The sequence below is a fragment of the Mauremys reevesii genome, linkage group 2 (assembly GCF_016161935.1).
Source record: "Mauremys reevesii isolate NIE-2019 linkage group 2, ASM1616193v1, whole genome shotgun sequence".
Taxonomy (NCBI): domain Eukaryota; kingdom Metazoa; phylum Chordata; order Testudines; family Geoemydidae; genus Mauremys; species Mauremys reevesii.
The window spans coordinates 194,447,118-194,460,536 of record NC_052624.1 but is presented as its reverse complement, the minus strand read 5'-3'; the positions used below and the strand labels follow the sequence as shown (position 1 = coordinate 194,460,536).

At 39.3% G+C, this 13,419-nt stretch overlaps 1 long non-coding RNA gene across 6 annotated transcripts in view; it reads right to left on the bottom strand.

Moving 5' to 3' along the window:
• Positions 1-12,743, bottom strand: part of LOC120396755 — a 253,501-nt gene extending 240,758 nt beyond the window's left edge. For all 6 annotated transcript variants that reach the window (XR_005593345.1, XR_005593346.1, XR_005593344.1 and 3 more), the window contains exon 1: positions 12,673-12,743. This is a non-coding gene — a long non-coding RNA (uncharacterized LOC120396755). The remainder of the gene's footprint in view (positions 1-12,672) is intronic.
• Between the last annotated feature and the right edge of the window lie 676 nt (positions 12,744-13,419).

Below are 13,419 nucleotides of genomic sequence, written 5' to 3'. Positions count from 1 at the left end.
GGGACCTTCTGACTTACTGATACCAAGGGTGCTTGTGACAGAAATCAATATTACAAACCTGTGAGGAACAAAACCAGTAAAGTGGTAAGTGCTATTTTCTAGCTTCTGGGAGGGCATTTCAAACAACAGAATGCACAAATATGCAAGACATTTTTAAAAAATTATTAACACAGTCAGTTCAAATACGGTTCTCAAAAATCTGCATTGTGGTACTGCTGACAACATACATTTTGTGGGCATATCAATTAATTTTATTACTGTATCAATTATTCCTCTGTGAATCTACCTGATAAATCACTCTGAAAAAAGATACCAAGTCATCCTGTTCCAGGAAAAGCCAATTGTCTAAAGTACTGCATGTGGCTGTGAAGTAACTAAATAGCCATTTGAGTGTAAGTGTACTGGAAATAGTTTGAATTATAAAGATTAAATTCAGAAATTGAAATTATCTACTTTAACTTCAGAGATGAACATGAAAGAGTAGTGTTAGTGAATACTGATAGTAATGTTACCAAGCATTATGTATTCTAAAGTTTCCCATAATAAGCCAATGACTATTCTTGATTTTACACGTTTGTTTCTCCAAAATAAATGTTAAGGGAAAACTGGCTAATTAGTTAAATTGACAATGGATATAGAGGCCTGTGTTTTCAGCCCAGGCACCTATATGTTGATGCTTAAATCCATGTTTAGACAGATAAATCAAGATGATCTGATTTACCAGTGTGCAGAGCACACACTGTAGTCATTCAGTTTTGTGGAAGCTATTAGTGCTCAGCACCTCTAAAAAATATCAGTCCACTTTGCTTTAGGTGTATAAATATAGATTTAGGCATGTGTGAGTCCAGAGTGGAAATGTATAATGCAAATTTACTTTTCCACTGTATAAAACTAAACAAGAAATGGGGAAATGGTTGACAAAAATATAAGAATTTTTAATACCCAAGTCTTCATGCAGAATTCAAATCAACATTCCTTGATGTTCAGTATTGTTAGTGGGGTGGGTGTGCAGCTATGAAACTGTGAAGCATTTATTTTCTTTGCACCTTGAAATTTCTACAAACTGTGTGCACGCAGTAGTTGTTTTCTTCTCAGACTTGCTGCAGAGGAGACACTTACAGACATACCATGTGCTCTCTCGTGGAAAGTTTACTTCTGTTCTTTCCTTAATCTAAAATAAACTATTTGGCAGTTCCACAATTTCAAGAAGAGTTCTAACAACCCAATCTCTTGTTAAGAAGCACAGGCCAAAGTCAAACCCCAGATGAGTTCAAGTTCTTTTGTGGTTAAAACAAAACATTTTTTCACAACTGTAGTTACAACAGAGTACAAATGTATTAATAAAAATCCACAGAACAATTTTAAATGACCCACATTGCATCCAGACACATTCTTCATAGTTCAAAGAGTATTAAATTCCTATCCTTCAGCAGCAGAGTGCATTCTGCACTTTCCATGATAGGCCCATAAATAGGTATGATGGGGAAAAAAAGCCAGTGGGTTCAATTTATCTATTGTCCAATTCCACTAGGGTTGATTTCATTGACAGCAATGCAAACAGGAATTAAGGTGTAAAATACGCATAAGGAAGACTAGAATCAGACTTAATGAGATCAATTTAATTACACCAAGGATTAATTTCTCACATCTTTAACAGCAAATGGAAGGTTGATTTTTGTGACTAATTATCATACAACCCCCTCCAGAGAAAATGTTGGTCCAGAACTTGATTCTCCACCACCACCCACACCCCCACACCCCGCCCTACAGACACATACACTCTCACTTTAGCAGTGCAAAGCACCCAGAAAACATCAGATGTAGATACCTAGGGACAGATTGCCCTGGTGTATGTGAATACTTGGATAATGCAGAGCTGGCTGTACTAACTCCCTCCTTCAGCACAGGAGCTTTGCAAAAGGAAAAGTGTAACAAGAGCACTATTGTTCTCCAGCAACCCTGGCTATGGAATGACTTCTTGCAGGGACATGACAGATGGCACAACTTTGAGAAGCAACGCACTACAAACTCTGATGACCATCTGAGAGAACATTGTGTTAAGTTTGCTGGTGGGAGATTTACCATCTATTATGCAGAAGCCTCAGGAATACTGTAAAATGTCATTTAGGAAAGAGACAGTAAGTGTTTAGACTTCTATGTCACTTTTGAAACAGAGTCAGTGGAGCTACCCCAGCTGAGGGTCTGGCCTATGGACTGTTTGACAATATATCACATCTCAAATAAAACTAATGATTTACAATTGGATCTGTATAGTTTGGTTTTGAGAAAGAGGAAAAACATTGTTTCTCTGAAGTGTAAATGGGGTCGTTGCTATGAAAGATTTCAGAATACTGAATCTGGAATTACAGGAAGACCTAGTGGACCAATTTCGGCTGTCAGTTATATTGGCATCAATCCAGAACAGTTAACTGAAATCCATTGATTTAGTCTGAAATTAAACCAGTGTTAAGTGTGGGTAGTTTCTTTCTTTGCTTAGTTTGTAATTTACAAGATGTTAATGTGTTATAATACATTTATATGATGTAGAGCCCATGTGTGAATAGGATTTGGCTTTTATGAGTGTATAGTTCACAAGTGAGAATATTGATCAGACAAGGAAACACAATTACTTCCTGGTACCCATAGTGCAAGTCAAACTACATTTCCCTTCGGGTAGTGAGGTAAAGACAAACATTAGATCTATCAAGAGATTTTAGAGAATGTGAGAATCTAAATTAAGCTGAAGATGGATTGATACCACTTTACATATCCAATAGCCAATACTGTGGTACTTAAATCAGTCACTTTTAAGAGCAGAACACTGATGACCATTGAAAAGTCTATATTTTGCCACCAGTAATACTTTTTTATAGCAATGGCCTTGATCATCCTCTCTGTTACCCAATTTTCATGTTGGCATGAGAGTTCAATGGAATAAAACTGGTTTAACTGAATGAAGAATAAGACCCAAACACTGCAACTTCAGAATAATTACAACTAAACATGAAATCAAATGACTCAAACCTCAAACTGAAAAGACACACACCCCTGATTCATATTATAACAGGCACCAGTGGAGCTGCACAAATGAGGTTTTTCTATTCAAATATATTTTTAAAATCCTTATCTGGGAACAATTTTTAAAAACCTATATTGAAGGACAGTTACAAAGTCAAAGTATTCAAAATGTGTTTGATAAAAGGATGAGTAACAGATGAGATATTTTGGCAAAGGATATGCAGGCTTTCTCAGCAAAAGGGGTAGTTAGGGGAAAGACTATGGAACTAAAGATTCATATCTGTGTTTGATGGGAAGGTATACTGTTGTGACTGGAAAAAAAGCACTTCAGATAACTGAGCATAGCTTTTGTTTGACTTAATTCTTGCAAGCACTGAGAAATGTAAAACAATGAAATTTACCATTGTAAATCAGAAGCCACAGTGTGGTAAAACTCCAGAGACAAAATTCACAAGTTACAGTAATATGAAAGAAGCTACAATGGAGTCCAACAGATAGCTTTTGTGATGTCTGGAACCATTTATATTGCCAAGAGGGCTGATGTATCATCAAAGGAACAGAAAAGAATGAGAGGGAGTCTTGTTCTATGGTTAAAGGTAGGAGCTAGGAGCCAGAGTAAGCAGCTTAATCTCCTAGCTCTGACGCCAATCTCTTGTGAGAGTTGGGTCGGTCACTAAGGTTCATTAAGTCACATACTCTCAAATGTGACTAAGGGGCAGATTTTTAAAGGTATAAGAAGCCTAAAAATGCAGATAATTGCAAAAACAACTAGATTCTTTATTCCCAATGATTAGGGGCCTAGGCACTTTTGGAAACCCCAGTAAATACCTATCTATTTCTTTAGGCACGTAAATATCTCTAAAAATCTTGCTCTTAAGCTCCTAATTTCCAATTGACTTTCAATGAGACTTAGGCTTCCAAGTGCCTAATTCACTTTTGAAATGGGATGGGGGCACCTAAGGATGAAATTTTCAAACATGGTCACTACTTTTGATTGCCTCAGTTTCAGCTGAAGAGAATGGGATGTGTGGGTCCTCAACACCTCTAAAAATCAAGCCATCCATTTCTGAAGGATGGTGCCCAAAAACAGAGGTATCCAAAATTAGAAGAGCCTTAAAAATAAAATAAAAATAAAATAAAGGCTTTAGCCTCTCTCAGCGTCTGTTTCTCCACCTGTAGAACAGGTTTAACATCATTTAGATACCTCACAAGGGTGCTGGAAGCTGTTTGTAAAAGAGCATAAGGTGCTTAAATGAAAAATCTCTCAGCATTTGAATTTTATTTATGACTATTATAATAATTTCAAGCAGCTCTTTGTTGAAGAAGCAAAGTAATTTTAGAAGTGTTGTACTAACTTTTTTTTCTTGTAAAATATTCACAAAATTAATTTTGGTATGGAAGCTTCTAACTTGGGTCTGGTCTACATCTAAAATATAGATCATCCCAGTTATATTGCTTACAGCTGTGAAAAATTTTGCACCCTGTGCAACACAGTTAGGTCGACCTAACTCTCACTATGGACGCAGCAAGTTCATGGAAGAATTATTCCACTGAACTATCCACCACCTCTCAATGAGGTGGATTAACTACATTGGTGGAAGGGTTTTTTTGTCAATGTAGGAAGCGTCTACACAACGGCACTACGGTGTCACTGCTGCAGTGCTGTAGCTTGGCCAAGGTAGTGTAACATAACTTAAGTGTGCTAATTTTGGACATGCATTTACCTGAACAATTTAACTACACATACAATTTTATTTTTTTCTTGTTAGTACAAATGTTCCCATTATATCCTATTCCTGCTACATTCATGCAACTATGTGAACTTGATTCAATGGCTGATTTTAACTATCATTATTTCTGTCCATTTCATAAAAATCTCATTAACTGATATTGTAGATTTTAAAAAAAGCAGGATTTGGTTAATAATTTATCAATAAATATAATAAGGGAGTTTCCTGGGAGACACTTTCTTCTCCAGTCTGAATGGAGGGTGATGGTGTTGTTTCTCTCTCTTCTCCACTGCTCAACAACAAAAGAAAACAAAACAAAACAAAAACCACAAACACACAACCACACCAGTTACCAGAACAATGAATATCAGGTGTTGGAAGTCTGAGGTCGTGGTGATGGTCTATAAACAAGGGAACTGGGAGAGAGACAAAGTTTGGGAAGGAGGAAGGAAGACTAAGGTCAGAGGAGACAAGTTGCGAAGGAAGGCTCTGTCTTTCAGAAACCCAACCATGCTCTGCAGCAGAAGGATCTGAATGGTCCACAAAATTCACACCCCAGCCCAAAGAACACTCTGGAGTGATGTAGAAACTGAGACAGGGAAGTGCAGATAGGCTTTATTGCAGGGGTTGGCAACCTTTCAGAAGTGGGGTGCCAAGTCTTCATGTATTCACTCTGATTTAAGGTTTCACGTGCCAGTAATACATTTTAACATTTTAAAAGGTTTCTTTCTACAAGTCTATAATTATACTATTGTTGTATGTAAAGTAAATAAAGTTTAAAATGTTTCAGAAGCTTCATTTAAAATTAAATTAAAATGCAGAGCCCCCCGGACTGGGAAACTAGCATCTGGGTTCCCTCCCAGCCATCTGATGAGTGGCTGAGAGTGCGAGCTCAACTGGGATCTATGACAATACAAAAAACAAACAGGTCAAGTCATAAAAATGTGAGACCTGATTCTGAGATTAGTTACATCAGTGTAAATCAAGAGTCATTCGAATTAGCAGATGGAAAAAAAAATCTCAGCAAGTGGGGTAGAGAATGATGGAGCACTTACAACGGCACAATTAGGTTTTGTGTCTTTGGACTTTTTTTAAATGCCATTTCAGACCGGGTATGAACACACATAGTTTCAGCCAATATTAATGTCAAGGCAATTTAGCACATATTCAATTAAGTCAATGGAGATTCCTCGGGTAAGTTCCAGTGTTAAGTAAGATCAGGTCAGAATCAGGCTACAGTTATGTGGGAAAACATCTATATTGTTTGGGGTGGAGGGGATCTATAAGGCTGGATCCCTCATTCCTTACACATCCAAAATTCCTACTCATGTTAGTGGAGTTTTAAATGGTTACGTCAAACAAAATAGAGTTTGGACAAAGTTAGTATATCCCTCTACAATTCAGAGATACTATCCATGTGTTTATAAACTCTAGGATGGAGGAACAAGCTGTTTTGTCCATCCTAGCCTAGTTATTTGAAAATCCACATGGAGTGGTTCTCGGGTAGCCAGCCGGGGGGACTGCAGCTTCATATTCTCCTCAATATGAGGTGACGCTGGCTGGAGTGGAGGCATGGCTATGGTTACCCAATGGTTGATCAGATTCAGCATATCTACGCAACTTCTACTGGAAACCCTCCTATGGAGAACTCAGCAGGATGTAAAGCCGCTCGATTCCAGTTGAAATAAAAAAGGAATGATAAATAGCAATACTGTCACCTACACTTCCCTCTGGTGAATCCCACCAGGGCTGAAGCACATCACTCCAATATAGGGAGATGTAATTTGAATCTCTCTATGCCAGCAAGTGTAGGTATGACACCACATTTTATATCTCAAATGTTCCCCCGGTCCCCTTCTAATTTGTATTTTTAGTATATGTGAAGTGTTTAGAAACAGATGAGAACAAACCAATTGGTGATAACAGAGTAAATTATCTTAAAATAAAAAAGAAATGCCCCTGATACTCCAGATTCATTCTTCAAGTTAATTGATTCAGAAGACTGAGCATTTTTAACAATTGACATCTGTGAAAAAGGGCACCCCAACAGAATAACTTTCTCAGCATTTGTATATGTAATGTATACTGTAGTACACAATCTCAAGCAGGTGAAAAGGTCATAAAGAATGTAGGATTTCAGACTTAGCAATACCAAGATAGGTTTTTCTACACAAATAGCCCAAGGGATGTCTCTCATATACATTTGATTGTTTTATTTCATACATAAGAACTGCCATGCTTTGTCAGCAGTTTACTGTTCAGACACTGTAGCTAAGAACAGGAAACATTTATTTCTGCATACAACCATGGCTAGGATTTACTTTTGCCACTCTTAAAATATGTAACAAACACCACTTTACAAGTACAACACAGCAGCTTTTACTAGAGGCTCTTACATGACAATACTATTAATTTAGGGGGTCTGAAGTTACAGTTAAAGACATAATAAATTGCTTTGACACAGATACTGGTTATATTTTCTCTAATAGCTGCTGGAAACATTTAATTTTTTTCTTACAGACCTGAATCCTAATTGTGTTGTTGGAAACACTTCACTGTTTTCTCCAGATGCTGAGCTTTTTAAAGAATATTTATTTCCAGCCTTAGAAGGTCTAGAAATAAGTATAACATTTCAGTATATGAATACATTGATATAGTGTACATTATTGTACTTCCTGCTTTACAAGCTCAATAATGTCTAAATCAGTATTATCTGCAGAAATTTTGTCCTGTGACATAATTAGGAGAAGGGGTCCAATTGTTTATTTTTTTTACTACATACACATACTTCGCCAATTCTTGGAATGTAGGGGAATATAGGCATTTCCATACTGATCAAACTGAGGCTCATGAAGTCCAGTGTCTTGTCTTCAATGTGGCCAGCACCAGATGCAGTCAAGAAAAGGTATAAGAACCTTGCAGAACGTGGAATAGTCTGCCCCCCACATTAGGTCTGATTTGGAACTCTATAAGATTCAGAGATAGGCATAAACCCTGAAGCAGGAGGTTTAATATCCCTTCCATATTTTGTCATCATTAATCATGATATTTTTCCTTATTTTTAATTAAATAAATACTCTGCTTTTTTAATCTTGGCTTTTGGCCTCTACAACTTCCCGTGGCAATAAATTCTACAGTCTAATTACATGTGTGAAAAAATATTTTGTTTTATTAAGCTTGAATTTGCGACCTCTTAATTTAATTGAATGTTGCATTCTTCTTGTGTAATGAGACATGGTGAACTGAAAATTCCCAATCTATTTTCTCCATCCATTGATTTTCTTCATTTCCCCTCTTCTGTCTTGTCTAAGGTAAACAATCCCAATCTTCTCTCTTTATAGGAGAGGTTTTTCAACCCTTGATAATTCTCATTCCTCTTCTATGGATTCCCTCTAGTTCTTCAATATCCTCCTCTTTGAGTTGTGGTGACTCGTACTGCACACAATATTGCAGGCAGAGATGACCCATACCTGCCGATAGTGGGGGAGGGGCAGCAGCAGCAGCTTCAGTAGATCTTACTAAGCATGCTCAGCCCATGTGATCATGCTGGGTACAAGCCAAGCAGCTACTCTGGGAGGGGAACGACACACCTGACCCCATGTGCCCTCCTCATGCGTCGCCTCTGATGACCACACTATTGATCTATATGAAGTCCTTATGATATGCTCTGTATTAGTCACCATCCCATTCCTTATTCATCCTAATATTTTGTTAACTTTTTTGATCACAGCCGCATATTAAAAATGTTCTCTACAAGGACACCCAGCTCCTTTTCTTGATTAGATATGACTTGTATTGAGATTTTATGCCATAGTTATTGCATATTTACCCACTAAAAATAATAAAACATTTATCCAATGTCATTTAATTTTCTGCATTATTTAAAAATGACCCTCTTTCAAAACCTAAAACTTCTGTAAAAAATATATTTTTTTAATTTTTCCAGTTATTCACATGGTAACTAAGGACCCAGAGTTATGAGTTGTTACTATTTAAGAATTGCCCAGGTACCAAGATAAGACAGAACAAAGGGCTAAGAGAATAAAAACCTAAGGTCTAATGACTAAACCTCTTAAATAGTTTGAGGACACTCAGAGTTGCTGCAGCCTTTCACAAGAATGTACTTCTGGTTCATCTAAAGAAAGTTATTTTTCCCCTTGTCTATGAAAGAATGAAATAATTAAAAATTAAATTATGATCAAACACTGACATTATAAGTAGTGACAGAGACAGCAGTAAAATAGGGAACTTGATGGAATCTATTATAATGATTAAAATGTGTATAAAAGGGAAGTTAACTATCAGCGATACAATTTTGAGCAAAATACTGTAAGCTTTAATGACAGGGTTTACCTTATGGACAAGCTCATTAGGAAAGAAAATAATTGTGTTCATACTGATTTATTTTAGTTTAAGTAATAAAGTGAAGGAGTAAAGGTAATGTTTGCAATTGAGTATGTTTATGTCAAATACACCTGTGCTGAAAGAGGTAGTAAATACAAGGATCTGAAGCCAAACAGTGTGATTATAAGGACACTTGACCACAGAGTGGAATAATCAGAAATGTAACTGATTAATAAGGCACATAATCATTGCACACCATTGTTGTTACAACAAGGAGAACAGAAATGGAAAAATATATGAAGCTGCTCTGGCCTGCTGAAGAACAAACAAACAGTGATTCTTCATTGTATAAGGAAATGTAAAAAGTTTAAAGAGAATCAAAGAATATGAAGGGACTTCGTATAAATTATATGAACTTTAAACGTGACATTTTAGCAACTAGCAGCATGTTGATGGAGAAACTGCAACCCGAACAAGTATAACTGCAAACTGGCTAAGAGATGCACAGCAAAGAACATAAGAATGGCCATACCGGGTCCAGGGCTGGTGCAGCCATTTAGGTGACCTAGGCGGTCGCCTAGGGCACTGGCATTTGGGAGGCGCCATTTTCTTTGGCAGTGACCGCGGCAGCTGGATCTTCAGCCACCCCGGTCGCTGCCGGCATTTAGGCGGAGGGAGCTGGGGCAGGGGAGCGCGGGGAGGGTCGCCTGCAGCAAGTAAGGGGGGGGCGGCACACAGGGGAACTCCCCGCCCCAGCTCACCCCTGCCCTGCCTCCTCCTCAAGCACGCCATGGCCACTTCACTTCTCCCGCCTCCCAGGCATGCAGTGCCTAAGCTGATTGGCACCGCAAGCCTGGGAGGCGGGAGAAGTGAAGCAGCCACGGTGTGCTCAGGGAGGAGGCGGGGCAGGGGTGAGCTGCTTCACTTCTCCGGCCTCCCAGGCTTGCAGCGCCAATAAGCTTAGGTGCCGCAAGCCTGGGAGGCGGGAGAAGTGAAGCAGCAACGGCGTGTTCGGGGTAGAGACGGAGCAGGGATGAGCTGGGGCGGGGGGGTTGCCTCAGGGCAGAGGATGGGGGGTGGGGAGCTGCCACGGGGGGAGGGTGCCTCAGGGCAGGGGCACAGGGGAGGGAGGGCGCAAGGTGGAAGTTTCGCCTAGGGCGCAAAACATCCTTGCACTGGCCCTGACTGGGTCAGACCAAAAGTCCATCCAGCCCAGTATCCTGTTTACTGACAATGACCAATGCCATATGTCCAAGAGGGAGTGAACCTAACAGGTAATGATCAAGTGATCTCTCTCTTGCCATCAATCTCCACCCTCTGACAAACAGGCTAGGGACACCATTCCTTAATTTACGTAAGAGCCTTCGGTGAGGGACCTTGTCAAAGGCTTTCTGGAAATCTAAGTACACTATGTCCACTGGATCCACCTTGTCCACATGTTTGTTGATCCCTTCAAAGAATTCTAATAGATTAGTAAGACATGATTTCCCTTTACAGAAACCACGTTGACTTTTGCCCAACAATTTATGTTCTTCTATGTGTCTGACAATTTGCCCAGTACTGATGTTAGACTTAATGGTCTGTAATTACTGGGACCACATCTAGAGCCCTTTTTAAATATTGGCATTACATTAGCTATCTTCCATTGGGTACAGAAGCTGATTTAAAGGACAGGTTACAAACCATAGTTAATAGTTCCGCAATTTCATATCTGAGTTCTTTCAGAACTCTTGGGTGAATGCCTTCTGGTCCCGGTGACTTGTTACTGTTAAGTTTATCGATTCATTCCAAAACCTCCCCTACTGACACTTCAATCTGTGACAATTCCTCAGATTTCTCACCTACAAAGGATGGCTCAGGTTTGGGAATCTCCCTAACATCCTCAGCCATGAAGACTGAAGCAAAGAATTCATTTAGTTTCTCCGCAATGGCTTTATCGTCTTTAAGTGCTCCTTTTGTATCTCGATCGTCCAGGGGCCCCACTGGTTGTTTATCAGGCTTCCTGCTTCTGATGTACTTAAAAAAACATTTTGTTATTATCTTTTGAGTTTTTGGCTAGCTGTTCTTCAAACTCCTTTTTGGCTTTTCTTATTACATTTTTACACTTAATTTGGCAGTGTTTATGCTCCTTTCTATAAATCAGCTGGAAGGGAGAAGATTGAGATCCTGGGCTGGCCGCCTGGGAATCCTCCTGGTAACATCAGGTACCTCTCTCAGATAGGCAGCTTTATCTGTCTCTTTCCATTATTCAGCAGTTTGGGTTTCCCACTAGTACACTGGGAAAAGACTATAGTCATGTCTGTCCTTCGTTTCACCTGTGTTTACAATGTCAACTCTTGCTGTGAACAATAATTGGGCTAAAAACTGATGGCTGAGCCAAAGAACTGGTAATAAGTAACAAAGACTCTCTCTTGGGTGATGAGTCAATCAAATGCTTCCTCAAACTGGGTACCTTGGTAAGGAAGTGTATGTGTTTGTGTATCTGCTTTAAAGACTGTCACAGAGCCACAGAGTGTCCTTGTTTGTAACAGGTTCCAATCAAGATTATTGTAAAGTAGCTTGGAAACTGAACAAGTTGTTGTTGAAGATTGTAGAGCCACAGTACACGTTTCCTATAATTAATGGTTTAATACTGTCTTTTAAGTTCTAGGTGCATACAGAAATAAAATGAGACCAAATACACAAGCTTCTTGAACAGCACTCAATCTATATAATCTGTCATAAATTTAGGAGTTTATGTTAGATAGTTAGGAGCATTACTCAGATCCTGGGGCCAATAGAATTTGTCGGGAGGCAGATTAAAAATGTTGTCTACGTTAGATCCATTAGCAAGGAGACCTTGGTGAACTGGAATGCAAGTAATTGACCAAGTTGTCTTGTGATTTATCTTTGGATTGTTTTTCCCCTGTGTCAGCAACACTGGAGTTACTAATCAGTCACAAATCTAAACAAAGACACCTTCCCACATGGTGATTGAGTGTGAATGTTATTTTCTATTGTGGCTGTGTGAATTGTTCTGAAAAACTTAAATGGTTATATCGACCAATTTTCTAGTTTGTGTTTGCCAAATCATAGATCAACACTATTTTTATCTTCTTAGATCCTATACTATCAGTTGCTGTTATTAAACTGTACAAAACTAAATTAAACTTTTGTATCCTTTTCTTTAGTTAAAGGATCAAAATTAAAAGGGTCCTATAGTGGCGCGCAATGACCTCTCACAAGCAGCCTATCATCAAGTGTGTGTAGCCCTCCTTGGGCTTCAGTCCTTAATTAGTTCTGTAGTCTAACAGTGGTCTCAGCCCTGGTATTGAGCTATACTCCAGGGCTTCCCCTGGAGGCAATGTCCTCACCCTCTCTGGATGTTTCAAGTCCCAGATCTCCTGCTAGGCTAATAAAAGAGTTCAGTTCCCCTTCTGGGGTGCCTCAAAGTCCAGGGCACTTTCCCCAGTGGCTAAGGAGGGTGGCCCACCAGGCTCACCCACTATTTCAGGTCCCAGCCCAGGGACCATGCAGACAGTAGCCATCTGCTGTGTCCCTGGGCCACTTCCCCATGAGTCCACACCTTCTTCACTCTTACCTCAGGGCCTTGTCCTGATGGAGTCCCAGCAACCAGCACAAAGCTCTTTCTCACTCCACTGGGCTTCTGTCACCAAGTAACTGATCTCACTCTAACCCTGCAGCTCTTCTTATACTAGCCTGCTTGGCCCTGATTGGCTGCTCCCTGCAGCCCCTTTATGATTGGCTGTGTGGAACACTCTAGGTAGCTTGGAGGTCTGGTATACCACATCACAGGCTCTTAGAAAAGTGGTATGGGTAATCACTTAAGCAGTTGCTTAACTAAGGTTTGTTTTATACCCTTTCTTTCTTACAGTCATCACAACTGAAAAAAATAAAATTTTGGAAGTTTTTGTTTTCTGCTTTTCTGCACTTCTTCTTTCTTTCCCCCCACTGCATGCAGCAGAATGAATTATATCCAATGCATGTATGTGTTCTTTCTTTCTTTTCTTTTAATCTCAGTTTTTCATGGCTAGGGGAGTCCCCTTTTTTTCTTTTCATTTTCCTCAAGGAAAAAAAAATCCAACTGGCTCTAGTAAGAATTATTATTCCCATTTACAGGTGGAGCAACAAGCTGAAAAGTGAAATGACTTACCCAAAACCACATTGAGTCAATGGGAAAGCCAGGGTTAGAACTGACTCCTAAACTTGTGCTCATTCCTCCAATGCACACTGTCTTCCAGCCTTAACATTACCGGAGAACCAGATTACAGAACCTGAATTACCTCTCATGAGATTAATTCCATGGAGTTGCTCCTGATATCCACTG